Here is an 18,520-nt window from a genome sequence, read left to right as displayed (position 1 = left end):
ATTGTACAATAATATGCCATTACCATCATATACCACAATTTGTTTAGCCATTCCCCAACTGATGGGCATTTCTTTGATTTCCAATTCTTAGCCACCACAAAAAGAGCTGGTATAAATATTTTTGAACAAATAGGTCTTTTTCTCTTTATCAGGGTGTCTTTGGGATATAAACCTAGTAGTGGCATTGCTGGATCAAAGGGTATGCACAATTCTATAGCCCTTTGGGCATAATTCCAAATTGCTCTCCAGAATGGTTGGATCTTTTCACAACTCCACCAACAGTGGATTAGTGTCTCAGCTTTCCCACATCCCCTCCAACAACCAATATTTCCATTTTTGTTATATTTGCCACTTTGATAGGTATAAGGTGATACCTTAGATTTTTTTAAATTTGTATTTCTCTGATCAATAATGATCTAGAGCATTTTTTTCATATGATTATTGATAGCTTTAATTTCTTTGTCTGAAAACTGCCTGTTCAAATCCTTTGACCATTTATCAATTGGGGAATGACTTGGTTTTTTTTATAAATTTGATGCAGTTCTTTATATATTTGAGAAATGAGGCCTTTGTCAGAGATATTTGTTTCAAAAATTCTTTCCCAGTTTTCTACTTCCCTTGTAATCTTGGTTACATTAGTTTTGTTTGTGTAAAAACTTTTTAACTTTATATAATCAAAATGATCTATTTTATATTTAATTTTATTCTCTATATCTCCTTTGGTGTTAAATTTTTTCTGTCCATAAATTTGACAGATAAACAATTCCATACTCCCTTAATTTTCTTATGGTATCATCCTTTATATGTAAATCATGTATCTATTTTGACTTTAATTTTGTATACGGTGTGAGATGTTGATATATACCTAGTTCCTGCCATACTGTTTTCCAGTTTTCCCAGGAGATTAATGAGTTTTTGTTCTAAAAGCTTGGATCTTTATCATATACCAGATTACTATAGTCATTAATTGTAGTGTAGTTTTTATTTATTCTATTCCACTGATCTACCTCTCTATTTCTTAGCCAGTACCAGATTGTTTTGATAATTATTGCTTTATACTACACTTTGAACTTATATTTTAAACATTTACACCTACTGCACCCCTAATGTCCCTAATTCAGAACCCCAACTTCTGAGTTAAATTTTTAAGAATTCCTTCACTACATCTTTATTGGACTTTGAGTTTCTCAAAGACAGAGAATGGCTTTTGCCTCAGCATTTAGCACAGTGCATGATACATAGTAGGTGCTTAATAAATGGTTATTGATTAACCTTTTCCCAACTCTCTTCCCTTTCAAGTGCATTGCTTTGTGGTTTTTTTCCTGTCTTCATTCTCCTTTCTGCCCTTTGGAAGACCTGTTGTAGCACTAACAAAGGTTTCTACCACTCTGTGCTGTTCTCTTGGTTTTCTTTTTACATTCAGTCCTTCTTCTTGTGTTCAAAGAAACCTGGAGTGCTCACTTTTCTCAAGGAATTTTAGTACCTGACTCACAATTGGTCCCCTACCACACCCCTGCCATCACACCTGGGGCTTCATAATGTCTGTTGATATCTCCTCAAATAGCTTGCCTTCCTAGCTCAACAAATTCCTCTACTTCTGTGACCTCCATTTTTATATCCACCTCAGTTTATGATTTATCTCATTATCATTCACAACTATGCCACCTCCATAATCCTGAACAATTACATTCCCCTCTCAATCCTCATAAACTTGTTCTTCATTATATCTTACACCACATACCCACTCTACCCCTCTCTCTGTTCTTGTAGCCTATTAACCCTGGTCTAGCCTCACTTACCCCCTTCCCAGTTTTACCCTATAGTTAACTATTCATTATTTGTATTTAAACCTTCATGCTTGATTCTGTAACATCTTGGTTTTTCTTCTAAACCCCAGTCACCACTCACACTGTCTGTTTTTACTCTCTCACTACTGAACATTTTTGGAAGAAGTTACATGATAAGGCTAAGTAGGTCCAACACAAATCCATATTCCTACCATCTCAAGCTGAGCCCCCCACTGATACATGGCAATTCTCTTATTCTCCCTTCATTTAAGCTATCCTATTCCCAGTGGCTGTCCCAAGGCTTCCCCTTTTATCTCAAGTGCCCAATACTAACATCCTCCTCTCTCAGCAAATGAACTAACTCATCAGGTACATAGGACAGCCAGAACTAAGGAAGAACTAAGGAGGCAGAATGCTGTAAAAGTCCTCACTTCCTATTTTACTGATAAAATGGAGAGCAGTCATAATTAATTTGCATATTTCTCCTTTTCTACTTGTCAAAAGCCCATTATTTCTTCATCCATCCTCCAATTCTTTACTTCTTTTCTTAAAAAATGGATAGTCCTTTTCCTTGCCAAGACCATCTCTCTCTCTCTCTCTCTCTCTCTCTCTCTCTCTCTCTCTCTCTCTCTCTCTCTCTCTCTCTCTCTCCCTCCGTCTCTCCCTCCGTCTCTCCACATAAATAGATGAAGCTATATAAACATATTTGTATTTTGTTGTTCAGTTGTTTCAGTAGTGTCTGACTCTTCATGACCCTTTTTGGAGTTTTTAAGGCAAAGAAACTGGAGTGGTTTCCTTTTCTACCTCATTTTAGTGATGAGGAAACTGAAACAAACAGGGTTAAGTGATTTGCTCAGGGTCACATAGCTAATGTGTCAGAGGTCAGATTTGAACTCATAAAGATGATATTTATTTATTCCAGGCTTGGCACTCTATCTATTGTACCACCTAGTTGCCCCTATGTGTGTATTTATACATACACATATGTGTGACATCTATCAATGTATCCCCATAGATAAATATGTATATGTGTGGTTACATATGAAGATATGTATATCTAGTAGATAGATATACATATATGTCAAGCATTTTGCATGCTTGGATATGTCTATCATGCTCCCTGTCTGCTACTCATTTTTTTTCTATTTCATTGCTTCAATAATAAAAAGAATTGTCTTCAATTCTAAACCACATTTTTGGGGGGCAGGGCAATGAGGGTTAAGTGACTTGCCCAGGGTCACACAGCTAGTAAGTGTCAAGTGTCTGAGACCAGATTTGAACTCAGGTCTTCCTGAATCCAGGACCAGTGCTTTATCCACTGCACCACCTAGCTGCCCCCTAAACCACTTATTAACATCTCAATTCTTTGCTGCTAACTTATGACTCCACCATTCAAAGAGGGGACCCAAGGCATCTCTTCATTTCCCACCTGGCTTCACTTCTTTGGAATACATCATGCCCTCCAGCTAAGTATCTTCCCTTTTCCCTTCCCTTTTCAGCTTCCTTTTATGGATTGTTTTCCCACATTAGATTATAAATTGCTTGAGGGCAAGAACTCTTTCTTTTTTGTATTTGTTTCTTTAGCACAGTGCAAGAGATATAGCAGGTTCTTAATACATGTTTGTCAACTTACCACTCATTAGAAACTTCTATTAAGTGTTAAATCAGATGGCTTTTTGCCAGCCCTCATTTTTTTCCTTGGTCTCTCAGCAGTCTTTGGAGGGAGGGAGGTATAGAGCACTCCCTGAACATTCTCTTCTCCTTTGGTTTCTGTGACAATTAGCTCTCCTCGTTCTCCCATCAGTCTGCACATGCTCAATGCTGTTTTGGGATCATCATCCATCTCCAATCCACTTTTTAGGGGTATCCCACAAGACTCTGTTCTGATCTCTCTTCTCTTTTTTTTTTTTCACTCTCAATCTCTTGGAAATCTCCTTCATTCCCATGACTATGAGTGTCAATTTAAAACATAGGACTCTCTTATCTATCTAATTCATCACCTGATCTTAAGTCTTATAACATCAACGACCCATGAGATATGTACTCCTGGATGACATATTAAGGCAAAACATGTAGAAAATGGAACTCATCATCTCTACAGCCACTTTCCCAAACCCGATCCTCCTCCAAACGTCCCTAATTCTTCTGAAGATATCATCACCCTCCTCCCAGTCACCCAAATTTATATCCTTGACTGCTCCCCACCCTTCCCATCAAACTCCCATATCCAATTGCTAAATGGTATTGTTTCTACCACCATTTCTTTCATCTTCTGTTCTTTTCTGCTTATTACATGGCCTCCACTCTAGTTCTCAATCCATAAATTATGTTATATTATTATCCTTACATGTTGTATTCCCCCTCCCCCTCCCATACACAGTCCTAGAGGAATGTAAGCTCTTTGAAGTCAGGGACTTTCTGGTTGTTTTGTTGCTTTATTTTGTTTTCGTCTTTTTGCTCTCCCAATCTAATGCAATGTCTTATAAATAAGTGCTTAATAAATAATTTTTTTGGTATGGAATTGGTCCATTCCCTGAATTGCCCTCCCCTGAGATTGAGGCCCTAAGGAAGTATCTGAAAAAGCTGCTCCTTCATGGTATTTTTATTGAGTCTTGTCATCCTCAATTCCCCATAGCAGTGGTTTCAAAGAAATGTAGGAAAATTGGGATTTGGGAGTAATGTTGAACTAAGAATAAGTGAAGGAAGATAGGTCAGTATATCGTACTGTGAGTTCAGGACGTCCTAGATGATTTTTAGTTCTTGATGTTAGATGGGTGTAGGAGATGCCCCTGCATATGATGTTTTGTAATAACCCTGACATCGTCTTGAAATTTCCCTGCTGTAGCTTTTGCATTAGCATGAACTGATTAGCTGGGTCTATGGGACTTCTTCACCACCACTAATAAAAATAACAGATCCATGGGAAGAAGGTGGTATAGTTATGCTCTCCCTCCCCCCCTTACAGAAAAGGAAATTGAGGCAGAGAGATTTGTAGCAATTTACAAAATTCAGGCAGCTAAGTGGTGCAGTAGATAGAATGCCAGGTCTACAATCAGGAAGACTTATCTTCCTAAGTTCAAATCTGGCCTCAGATACTTATGAGCTATGTGATCCTGCACAAGTCATTTAACCCTGTTTTGCCTCAGTTTCCTCATCTGTAAAATGAGCTGAAGAAGAAAATGGAAAACCACTCCAGGATCTTTGCCATTACAACCCCAAAGAGTGTCATGAAGAGCCAGAAACAACTGAAACAAATGAATAACAACAAAATTCATCAGTGTCAGAACTGGGATTCAAACCCAGATCTCACAACCCCATAAAATCTTCATCAGAATACTTCTTTCCCCATTCCACTCCATACTTCCCCACCTCTACCATGGGGCTCTTCACTCAACCAACAAATGATCCAACCTAAGGGGGATCTGAAACCCTGGCCTTAACTTATAGCTAACAAAGAATATTTAAACAATCCTGGTCCCCACCATCAAGAAGCTCCAAAGCTCAGAGGAGGATTAAAATAGATTACTTCTTTCCAAAGAAGGAAAAAAGGGAAAAGGAACAAGGAGGGGCAAAGTCTCCTGGGTTCAGAAGCTTTGATCCTCAGAAGATGAACCGATCAAACTCCAGGGGCCCATAACTGGGGTTTTATTCCAGACGTCAGAATTCAGGATTCTGAAAGTATTTTTGTTTTGTTTTGTTTTTGTGAGGCAATTGGGGTTAAGTGACTTGCCTAGGGTCACACAGCTAGTAAGCGTCAAATGTCTGAGGCCGGATTTGAACTCAGGTACTCCTGATTTCAGGGCCAGTGCTCTATCCACTGTGCCACCTAGCTGCCACCTAAAAGTATTTTTAGTCCTTCAGTAGTAAGAAATGAGAGAGACAGAGCCACAGGGACAGAGAGACACACAGAGAGAAATTGTCATGGTGTTTATTCCAAAATTTACTGAGAGAGAGAAGTTAATGAAGGGGCAGCTAGGTGGCACGGTAGATACAACACCTGGAGTGGAGTTAAAAAGACCTGAGTTCAAATCTGACCTCAAACACTTATTAGCTGGGAAAGTGACTTAACCTTGTTTGCCTCAGTTTCCTCATCTATAAAATGAGCTAGAAAAGGAAACAGCAAACCACTCCAGTATCTGTACCAAGAAAAACTCCAAAGGTGGTCATGAAAAGTCAGACATGACTGAAATGACTCAACAATAAGAAGAACAACAACAACAACAAAACAACAACCAAAAATTAATTAAGCCATGGATTACTTGAATACCCATGCAGACCCACCAGCCTAGCTCTTGCCACTATTCTCTAATGTTCATGTAGATATACAGTCTTGGGTATCTGTCCTTCCTTTGTGCTAGTGGTAGAGGAGGCCCAGCCCCAGGCAAGAGATAGCTAAGAACTTGGACTTCTCTAGCCAAGTCTGAAGGTGCCAGGAATGTGTATTTATGGTAGTATCAACAACCTGTTGGAGGCCATTACCAAACCCGCCACACCCTTGATGACAAACTTGATTGATATTTTTTCTGTTAGAAAGAATCAGTATGCAATCATATGGTATCTCTCCCTACTGTGTTCATGGCAAAGAGATAAAAAAGGAGGAAGCCATCTTGAGTGAGAAATACCATGATAAGCCCTGCCCTGATCCACCCCAAATTCCTTAAAAAAATCGATTTAAGTTCATTCCATGCTTTTAAGATGTCCCAGCTCATATGTAGACATCACTAGTATAGTTCTGCTATCAAATTCCCAGGAACCTTGGCACATATGAGGTGGTTAATAAATGCTAGTTGACTGAACCAGTTGAACTCTAACTTGAACTGCTAGTAGCTGCACAGAAGAGGGGGGCACCTAGGTGGTTCAGTGGAAAGAGAGCCAGGCTTAGAGTCAGGAAGATTCCTCTTAGTGATTTCAAATACAACCATAGACACTTTTACTAACTATATGACCCTGGGCAATTCACTTAACCCTATTTGCCTCAGTTTCCTCATCTGTAAAATGAGCTAGAGAAGGAAATGGAAAACCACCCCAGTGTCCTTACCAAGAAAACCCCAAATGGAATTGCAAAAAGTGGGACATGCATGTCTGAAAAAACGACTTGATAAAAGCACAGAAGAGAGTTCCCCTTTTGGTAAAAGGAAATAACCACTCCAGGGCAGCCGCACCACCCAGTCCTAATTTTCCTATTGCAAAAGTTACTTTTATCTCATGTTACAAAAGAAGGAGGTTGAATTTTCAGTATTAATTCACAAAGGACAAGAAGCCATTAACCAACAAGAATTATTTGTGTTATTTTTTTTCTTTTTGCAGGGCAATGAGGGTTAAGTGACTTGCCCAGGGTCACACAGCTAGCTAATTGTCAAGTGTGTAAAACTGGATTTGAGGTCAGGTCCTCCTGAATCCAAGGCCACTGTGCTACCTAGCTGCCCCCTACCAACAAGAATTATTAAGCACATCCTATTTTTGCAGTTCCTAAGTGATTGGGGACTCAACAACATATTGCAGGAAGTGAAACAGGGTTGCTGCTAGAGATCCCAATACTAGAAGTCTGGTCATAGTGCTCTGGGTAGGTTAATCTTCCATACATCTCTATTAAGCCTGTCCTGTGTCCAAGGTTTTTTGTTTGTTTGTTTTGTTTTGTTTTGTTTTTGGTGAGGCAATTGGGGTTGTGACTTGCCCAGGGTCACACAGCTAGTAGGTGTCAAGTGTCTGAGGCCAGATTTGAACTCAGGTACTCCTGACTCCAGGGCCAGCGCTCTATTCACTGTACCACCTAGCTGTCCTTTCTGTGTCCAAGTTCTTAATCCAGGCACTGAAGGTGCAAAGACAAAGATGAAACAATACCTGACCTCAAGAAGCTTAAGTTCCATGATATTGTTCTAGACATCATCATTTCTAACTCCCAATCATCCCTGGAGGCAGAACTAGCATAAATGGTACAATGCAAAAGAACATTGGATTTGGAGTCAGAGAAACAGGTTCAAATCCCAGTTCTGCATATTAGCCCATACATGACCTTGTTTAAGTCACAACCTCTCTGAGGTAACAACCCTCATCTATAAAATGAGGTTCAGTCAGCTGATGGACGCGGCTTCTCTGTCTCTAAATATCTGATTTTGTGCTCCTCTGAGAGCAATTATGAACATACTCGCGTGATAGAGAAAACTCAGTCTTTCCAAGGAGAGAAGAAGAGAACTTTGACACTGGAGAACAGAAGTTATGAAAGCCAGGTGAGATCTGTTACCAGAGGCACCATGGGGTGTCCATATCTGAGGGGTGGGAGAAGTGGCTGGATTGATCCTATTCATTGAGTCCAAAGCAGAGAAACTCTGCTGAAGTTTAGGTAACCAGAATGCAGGGTGTCCAATAAAGTTGATGTTTTGTCCCAACTCGAGTTTCTGTTCCCAGAAGCTTCAGTCTTTTTATTCTGGAAGAATAAATGCCCCAGCCCTGGCTATTGCTAAATGCCCCAATGTGATCCCATCTCTTCCAAAGTAACAGAGGAAGGATAAGTGGTTTCCATGGCACCCACAGAGAATTTATATTTTAAGTTCTTAACCATGTCTCTAGTATGACTAAGCAGAATTCCAGGACAATTTTCTTGTCAGATAAGCAGCTGAAGTGGTAACTAAGTTCTGTGGTCATCACTGACTCACCCTTCTGGTGAATTGACTGCCTCCTTGGGTGGAAGATACCAAGAAGAACTATGGCATACAAAACACACAGGGGTGAAGGGTGGGGAGAGAAATAGATGTATCAAAATTGTTCCCCGAGAAGCTTTCCTGAAGGTCAATGACACTAAAAAGTCGCATGGAAAGGAGAGATTGTCCAGGGAACAATTGCAACTATATTCTTCCCAAACTCAAGACATCTTGTTAGTAGATAGTCTCTCTCTTCACAGATAACTCAAACCTGTCCAGTGGGAATAGGCCTGTGGACAATTTTTCAATCCACTGACCATAGCAACCACCTTTAATGATTCTTTTTTTTTTTTTTGGTGGGGCAATGAGGGTTAAGTGACTTGCCCAAGGTCGCACAGCTAGTGTCAAGTGTCTGAGGTCGGATTTGAACTCAGGTCCTCCTGAATCCAGGGCCGGTGCTTTATCCACTGCACCACCTAGCTGCCCCTTTACTGATTCTTAAATGCCCCAATTAAACACTTCTATTTCCCACTAATGAAAAGGTATACCAAGTACTTATGGTCCTGTATACTCCTCCTGGGTCTGTTTGGTTTAGCTATTTACAATGATTATCATATGCTACCAAAAAGAAGTGAGTAATGTTGTAGTAACCTGGAGAGAGAGAGATCACCCTCCCCCAACCCCCCCCCCCCATCACCACCCCCTGAGATCAGTGAAAAGTATCAGGGGAAAAAGGCCATATTTATGGAGCCTCATTATGAAGAGACTTCAAATCTTCAACTATAAATGACCCTGGAGATTTATATAGACCTTTGAGACTAATGTTTTGTTCTTTCAAGGGTTTGTTTTCCTCCTTTTTACTATCATTATTTTTATTCTTTAAACAGTATTGTTGCCTTTTGCTTTTACAACAAAGTTATTTACCCTTAACTAGCCCCCAGCTACCAGCTCCAATACCACAAGAAAAAAAAAAATTTGCTTTTGTTTTTTGTTTTTGTTTTTTCTTTTCTGTTCTTGGGCTTTTGTTTGTTTGTTTGTTTGTTTTGCAGGGCAATGAGGGTTAAGTGTCTTGCCCAGGGTCACACAGGAAATGTTCTTCTAATGCAGAAAACATACAAGCAACAAGCAAAAATAGTACAGTGGACTCGAGTTGTGGAGTTGGGAGACTAGACTCAGATTTCCCATACACACATATATACATACATCTATATATCTATATCTACAGATGGAAAAAGTTTAAGTGATTTTCCTTAATACACATACACATAGACATATGTATATATGTGTGTGTATGTATATATACACACAGATGAGAAAAAGTTTAAGTGGTTTACCCAGGATAACACACACACATATATGCATGTATAAGCATATTATGTTTGTGTATATATGTTTATGTGTGTGTGTATGTATATATATATATGTGTACATGTATATTGTGAGAAAATAATAGGTTTTGGGACGAACAGAGGAGCTCCCCCCAGAGGGGATAATATTAAGATTGATTGGATTAACTTTGCTGAACTCTGACCTCAGCATGTTCTGTTCATGGACCACTAGGAAGTCCAGTAAACCAATAGATTTGAATGATGCTAGCCAATTAGCTTTGAGCAGTGTGGAAGGGCCGCCTTTCCTCTGGACTAGAAGGAAGCTTCCAGACACACATGCTCTCAGAAGCAGGGTGGTAGAGGACTTGGAGAAAGAAGCAAGCCAGCCTGAGCTCTAGGCTAGATAGGCCTACTTAGTCTGCTTTAATAAATGCTTAATGACCCAAACTGGTGCTAAAGCTTCTAATTTATAAGTAACAAATATATTAGAAACCCCTTATAATTTTCCCTATGCTTGGGACAGAAATAAGGTGACCACATATAATTTTAGTTGCCACAATATATGTTATGAGGGGTAGGGGGACTGTTAACTACATAACTGTTATGGTCCTTTTCAATTTGGAATCTATGGTCTTATGAACAGTGAGCATGTCTGACAGCTTATACCCCATTTCCCATCCATAGTCCCCTCTACCCCTTCCTATACTTACCGTGAGAAGGGGGATATGTTTCATTATTATTTCTCTAGACTGGAAATTGGTGATGTTAAGTTCATCAAAATTCAAGAGGTTTTAAGTGTGGTTATCATTTGCATTGTTGTAGTCATGTACTTTTTTCTCTTTGTTCTACTTTCTTCTATCTGTATTCCTTCACTCAAGTCACCCCTATTTCTCTGAATTCCTTATATTGGTTAATTTTACTCCACAAAAACAGCCTTTTATATTCCTATACCACGATTTTTTTTTTTTTAGAAATTCTCAGTTGAAAGGCACCCATTCAGTTCCCAAGTTTGGTTTTTGCTAAGACAAAGAGAGTTTCTATGATCACTTAGTTATATGTTTCCCTTTGTTTTTTAGTGAAAAGTTTATTGTTTTGTTTTTTAAAAACCACATATTTTATTAACTTGACCCTACTGTCATCCCTATAGAATAAATAGAAAAACCCAAACCAAAACAAATAAATCGCTAGCCAAAAATTTCCTTTATGCTTTTAGACAATGAATCTATTCCTCCCACTTATTGTACCCCAGTAGCTTAATATATAGCTACCTAATCCACTGAAACAAACTTCCACATTTTCCAGGAGTTAAAATGTATGTCTCTTTCTTCATTTTAAAGTTCGCCATCTCTGTTAAAAGGTGAGTGATGTATTTAATCTTTGTTCTTTTGGACTTCTTGGTGTTTATCATGGTGTTGATTAGAGTTCTAAAGTCTTTTCAAGTTATTTCAAGTTGCTTCACTCTATAATGTTATCCTAGTCCTATCTACTTTGCCCTTTGTCAGGTCAAATAGATTTTGTCACTTTTCTCTAAAAATATCTCATCATTTTTCATGGCACAATAATATTCAATTCCCTTTCTTTTAACAAAACTGTTATCTCTAATAGTTTGAACTAAATGCTTGAAAAGAAGGCACAAGTCTTAGCATAGTAGGGGGAGGTGATAATATTCATTGATTTGTCCAGGTTTCTTGGATAGAAGCCGAGAGCAATGAGACAATCTCCTCAAAGTTTACCTGAGTATTTCATACCATAGGAGGATCTTACATAAAGCTTGCACATTGGTAAAGGTTATCAGGAACCTGGTTCAAAGTCTGTTGATAACAATTGGGTTAGCAGTGTTACACAAATCTGATGGGATTATACTACTCACCCAATCTCTACTGTGGACATTTTTTCAAAAATAGCTCCCTTTTTTTTTTTTTTTTTTTTTTTTTGGTGAGGCAATTGGGGTTAAGCGACTTGCCCAGGGTCACACAAATAGTAATTGTTAAGTGTCTGAGGCCAGATTTGAACTCAGGTCCTCCTAAATCCAGGGCCAGTGCTCTATCCACTGCACCACGCAGCTGCCCCTATCGTTCCCTTTTTAATAGAAAATTATCTAGTAAAACAAATCTGTATTCCTTACCACATTAATGATGAAAGACAATAGGCCAAGCATGTATTTTTCCAGTGTTGTGAATAGAAAAAAAAAAGTGTGTCTCATCTAAAAAAAAAAAGGTCGGCTGCAAAAGGATTTAATTTATTATGAAAAAAGTTACAAAGAATGGGTCAGTAACCTCATAAAGCCAGTTTTACAAAGCCAGTGTAAGACGTTTACACCAGTTGATGAACTGAATAAAGTCTCAGATGGAGGAAACTTTGCTCTGTTCTATTCATATAATTGTAAAGTTATTTAAGCCATTTGTAGATAGTGGCTTCAGGAAAGAATGTTTATTAAAGGCTTCTTTCATTCTTTGTCCTAAAAATCCAGCATCTTTGAAAAATATGTTTTCTTAACACAGTGACTGAACATATCAATGCGTTGACTGGAGATTTCTATTGCTAACTTAAAGGTGAACATTTGGCATGGTTTTCAGATGCAGTTGCTAAAAGCACAGGTGCTATTCGTGCTGATTTCATTAGAGGGGTCACTGAGAAATTGGATGATGCCAATGATTCTCAAATCAAAGCATATGAAAGGGAAAGGGGCTGTTCCCGCCTCCCACCCACCCCGAAATAGCATCATTTACCGACAAAGGTGAACTGTGCTGGGGGCAAAGGCAAGGAATTGGCAAGTGATGTTGTGGTCGTAGTAGCCCACCAGAAAACTAAATGTTGTTAGAAGAATGCCAACATCTATAAGTAGAAAACCACAGCTATAGAACTTTTCTGCCTGTTTCTTGCAAAAAGTAGCAAGAGGTAACTCTTGTCAAAAATTTTTAGAAGAATCTGATAATATAACTATCTTTCAAACTGTAAATAAATTTCATGCTCCCTACCCTCAGGGTTATCACGGGCAAGATGCCTTCCGAAGAAAATGCACAGTATGAATGTGAGCTGTTAATATCCAGTGAAATGCAGAACATTTTTGTTGGAAAAGCTGTAGGGATATGGGTTTCATGATAGGACAATTAGATGGCTGTAGAACTGGGCGAATGGCCTGACTCAAACAGTAGTGATAAATGGTTTTAGGTTAATATAAAGGAAGTCTTCATGGATCTGTGCATGGTGCTATTTGATTAACAGGTTTAAAACTGTTTTAACCTGCTTATTATGTTGTCAGTGACTTGGATAAAGGCATAGATGGCTTGTTTATCAAATTTGTAGGGGACACGGAGTGGGGATGAATAGCTAATGTAATGGGTGATAGAGTTAGGATTCAAAATGACCTATGCAGGCAAACGAACATTGGGTAAAGTTGAGAATATGAAATTTTAAAAGGATCTCTATAAGTTCTTGCAGTTGGTAATAATATAAAATACTATGATGGAGTATCACATCATATATCATACCATACCATACCATATCTATCATAGCATCGTATAACAACATAATAGATGTATATAATATGTATATTTGTGAGTATGTTTGCATGTATATATGTGTATGTACACACACATATATATACATACATATACATATATACATATATATACACACACACACATATATATATATACACATATATATATATCTCCATTAATATGGGAAACCATGGCTAGAGAGCAATTAATCCAAGAAGATTTTGATATCTCTGTGGACTCTAAGGAGTGAATAATATCATATGGAAGCTTAAAAAGCTAAAATTATCTCAGACCACTTTAAGGCTAGCATAGTTTCAACTAATATGGGCGGGGGAGAGGGGTAAAGAGCTCATCAGAGTCGGGAAGACCTGGGTTCAAGCCTTGACTTTTACACATATTGCCTGTGTGACCCTAGGTAAATCCCAAATTACTTAAGTTCTCAGCCTTCTAGACAGTTTTCTAAAGCTATGACTGCAAGATCTTCCACAATCATAAGTCTATGATAAGGCTCATATAATATATGCTTGGTTGGAGGACCTGACTTGGGTTGGTGATGATAAGATTGGAAGGGAGAGTATGGATGGAAGTGGTACTGTGGAGGTAGAACCATCATATCGTATGTCTTTAAAATATAGTCCTAGAAGTGCACATAATGCAGCAGTACATAGAACACAACGTTGTCCAGGATTGACCTGGGCAGAACTCAGTGGGACAATGACCAGAGTCACACAGCTAATAAGTGTCTGAGGCTAGATTTAAGATCAGGTCTTCCTCACTCTAAGTCACCAGATGCCAGCTACTATTCCCTAGCTGTCTCAATCAGCATTCATTCAATGTTCACTTAAAGACCTCCAGTGTGGGTGTAGCCCATTGTTTTTCAAAGAAATTTATTTTCCTTTTGGAGAGATATTAATTTTTAGAACATTTTTTCCTTTGTTGTTAAAGAATTATCTATGTCTCTCTCTAATTCTCCACTCCCCCATTACTTCTAGTTTTGGTCTCTGCAACTATGTAGAACATGTAGTGTCCTTCATCCATGTACGAGCCCTTTAAATACTTAAAGACAGCAAAAAGTCCTGAGTCCCTCGAACCAAGCATATAATATATGATCCTTTTCATAGACTTACAATTGTGTGGAAGGTCTTGAGTATTGGTAACAATGTCCATCCTAAAATATGGTATCTAGAATATTTCAGTTATGGTCTGAAGAGCTCATAGTATGGCGGATGGGACTGTGACTTCTCTGATTCTTGTCACTTTACATAACTTTCTTAGTGCAATCTTGACAGTGACAGTACACTGTTAGCTCACATTGAGTTCCTGGAGGTTTCTTTTCCTTCCTTCCTTCCTTCCTTCCTTCCTTCCTTCCTTCCTTCCTTCCTTCCTTCCTTCCTTCCTTCCTTCCTTCCTTCCTTCCTTCCTTCCTTCTTTTTCAGATGAACTATGTCCACTGAAATATATTCCTGGAAAGCTAATTTTTTGAACCTGAAACCCAGATCAAATGCCATCTTTTCCCATGAAGACTTCCCTAATCTACCTAATGGAAAGTGACCTTCTCTCCCTTGCCCTGCATTATATTGGACCTCCCTATGTTGCACATACAGGGTGTCCCAAAAATCTTAGTGTGATTTTAAGTCATAACAATTTTAAGTGCCACTAAGACTTTTGGGACACCCTGTATTATAACTTCTTATTATATTTGAATATATATTATTATTATATTTGAAGAAAGAAAACTAAGGTTTATCTATTTAGCTTACTATGTGCCAGGCACTGTGCTAAATGCTTTCCATTATTATCTCATTTGATCCTCACCAAAACCATGAGAGTCAGATGCTATTTTTATCCACATTTTACAGATGAGGAAACTGAGGTAAACAAACATTAGTGACTTTCCCAGGGTCTCACAACTAGGAAGTATCTGAGGGCAAATTTGCACTCAAGTCTTGCTGACACTACAAGGGCTCTCTATCCACTGCACCTCCTAGTTGTTTCCTGCTGTCTTCAAACAGATCCATTTTACCTCCATCTTTTAAAAAGCCTCACTTGAACCACCATCTGTGGTAGCTGTAATAGCTATAAACATAAACACACACATACATATATATGTATGCACATATATAATTATATATTGTGTGTATATGTGTATATACAATTATACTTCTATGCATATACTGTACATGAGCTATAAAATGTTTGTTGTATATAATATATACAATATGTTGTGCCTATATAGTTTGTGTAAATACACACATATACATACATAATACATACATACACGCAAGTACACATACATGCATATCTTGCCTTTCTAAAACTGGGGCCTCCAGTTCCCCTTGTACTCTCTTCTAAACCCTCTGTGGTTTGGCTTCTAACCTCCTCACTCTACTGACACTTCTCTCTCCAAAGTTACCAGTGGCCCCTTACTTGCTAAATTGAATGATCTTTCCTCAGTCTTTGTACTTCTTGTCATCTTTGCAACCTTGGATAATTTTGATCACCCTCTTCTCCTGGATACTTCCTTTGCTCAAGGTTGTCCTGATTCTGCTCTCTTCTGGCTCTCTTGTTACCTGTGTAACCACTGATTCTCAGTCTCCTTTGCTGAATATTCCTCTTGGGCAGGCACACTAACTGTGGTCATCAGTCAAAGGTTTGTTCCGAATCTTCTTCTCTTGTTCATCTATAATATTTTGCTTGTTGATCTCATAAGCTTCCATGGATTCAATGACCTCTGTGCAACTGATGCTGAGATCTGTTTGTCAGCTTTAACTTATCTCCTGATGTCTAGTCTCACATCACAAATTACCCATTGGAGACTTGGAACTCTACTTCCCATAGATATCTCAAACTTAACATGATCAAAAATGTAATTCATTTATCTTTCCTCCAAAATTACCTTGCTCCCCAATTTTCCTATTACTGTCAAAGAAGTCCTGAGTTATCAGGGCTTACAAACTTGGTGTTATCCTTGACTTCTCACTGCCAAAAATGTCTAATCTGAGGCCAAGTTGTATCAATACTACCTTCACAACACCATACATCTAAATTCATCATGCGTATATCACAACATCTATATTCACAGCATCAGAATACCTTGAAGTTAGAACAGCTATGAAATAGGTGCTTTTTCAGCAAGTGCCTGCAAGGAACAAGGCCCAGTGTTGGGTGTCTGGGTGGATACTTGCAGCTTTATGACCCCTGAATCCTATGCCTGGCAAGTTTAACAGAATTATGTAATCCAAGAGAACCATGAAAACACGATGGTGAAGTTCAGTCTTTATGTAGTTGGCAATGTTGTTCAGTTGAGTCTGACTCTTCATCACCCCCTTTGGGGTTTTCTTGGCAAAGATACTGGAGTGGTTTACCATTTCCTTCTCCAGCTCATTTTACAGGTGAGGAAACTGAGGCAAACAGGATCAAGTGATTTGCCCAGGGTCACACTGCTGGTAAATTTCCAAGGCCAGATTTGAACTCAGGCATATGAGTCTTCCTGACTTCAGGACCAGAACTATATCTGCTGTGCCACCTACCTGCCCTTCTGGAGTGATTTGCCATTTCCTTCTCCAGCTCATTCTTTGAAAATCTTGGTGACTCTTTCACTCAGTGACTGGTGAGAGATCATCTGAAAAAGCCATAGGGCCTTTTCCCTGTCTGAAGCTATGTGGCTCCCCCCAAATAGGCCTCCCATCATTTGTCTCTGTGATTGAGATTTTCCCTTTTAGGATAAGGAAATTGGAGTCACTGACCTAGTGAGTTCAAAAGGACAGGAAGGTTCTGAGTATCCTGAAAATATAGAAACTGGGTTCCAGGTTAGGTGTTGTAGCTGGTCCAGCAGGGATGCCTTGGGACCCAAAAAGTGACCTTCTAAACTGAGGGCAGTGAAAGCTAAGCCAGACACTCATTCTGCAGTCATTTCACATCTGGCCATAAACTTTGTGGAAGCAATGCTATTCCCCCCTTAGAACAAGATGATGTAGGGAGAGTATGTCTCCTGAACGATGTGTATGGAGGATATTTATCGTTTTCTTCTTGATATATGTTTGAAGTCAATATGTCTTTGTAAAAAGCAATTAATGTAAGGGGCAGCTAGGTGGTGCAGTGGATAGAGCACTGGCCCTGGAGTCAGGAGGACCTGAGTTCAAATCTGATCTCAGACACTTGACACTTAATAGCTGTGTGACCCTGGGCAAGTCACTTAACCTCAATTGCCTCACCCCACCCCCACCCCCCCAAAAAGAAAAGAAATTAATGTTAACTGTTTAAATGGAACTGGATGCTAATTACTGATATCTAAAAATGGGGAGAACACAACAAGTGATATCTTGAACTTATGGTCATAGAGACATCAGGATCCCAGGAAAGACTCTGAGGAGGCTTATACAGCCTGCCTAGCTCTGGAAAAGGGCCATGGCAGAATTCTACATAAATGTATGCAGTGATTTATGAAATAAATATAATGTACTGCTCTGAAGGAGGTGCTAGGAGCTGAGATGAGCAGTACAGACTTCATGTACAAGGGGGCACCTAAGCTGAGCCTTGAAGGAAAGTAGAGATTCTAAAAGGTAGAGGTGAGGAAGGAATATAATTCAGTCATTTCCCCAAATCCCATGTTGTGGAAAAAGTTTTTTTCATAAAATAAAAAAACAACTCTGTTGAGTTCTGACTCAATCCAGAAATGGACCCAGAAGTTTGGTTCGAAACTGTCCACTGGGGCCTTTGCTGCTACCAATTGGATAAAAACATTAATAGCTGATTAGTGAAAAAGAATTTAATGATATGGCAATAGCTTAAATCTATGTAGGGCTTTCAGGCTTGCAAATTGCTTTACATCCATTGTCTTATTGGATAACTGAATGTATTATTATCCTTGTTTTGAAGACACGGAAACTGAGACACAGTTGAATTGTCACTTAGATATGCTTACATACTGAAGAGGTGTCCAGAGTGGGAATTCAAATCCATTTCTCTAGTGATGCCAAGCAAGTCCAGAGCTCTTTCCACTAAATTTACCATTCCAAGAAGGGATGGCGGATTTCTGTAACAGGTTGTCCATGGGGCAAAAGAAGCACTGGGAAGACCCCAAAGATGACTGAATTTTCAACCTAGGAGAATGGCATGGTGACACTATTGACACAGTGACCACCCAGGAAGGAAATAATTTTCTGCATTACAGTTTTGGTGAAACCTGAAGAAATCAAGGTAGGTCTAGCTTCTAAGACTGGAGACTTTCCAAATCTTATTGAAGTCCAGGACCAGCCAGCCAG

The sequence above is a fragment of the Dromiciops gliroides genome, chromosome 6, assembly GCF_019393635.1.
Source record: "Dromiciops gliroides isolate mDroGli1 chromosome 6, mDroGli1.pri, whole genome shotgun sequence".
In the NCBI taxonomy this organism is placed as follows: domain Eukaryota; kingdom Metazoa; phylum Chordata; class Mammalia; order Microbiotheria; family Microbiotheriidae; genus Dromiciops; species Dromiciops gliroides.
This window is presented reverse-complemented; position numbering follows the sequence as displayed.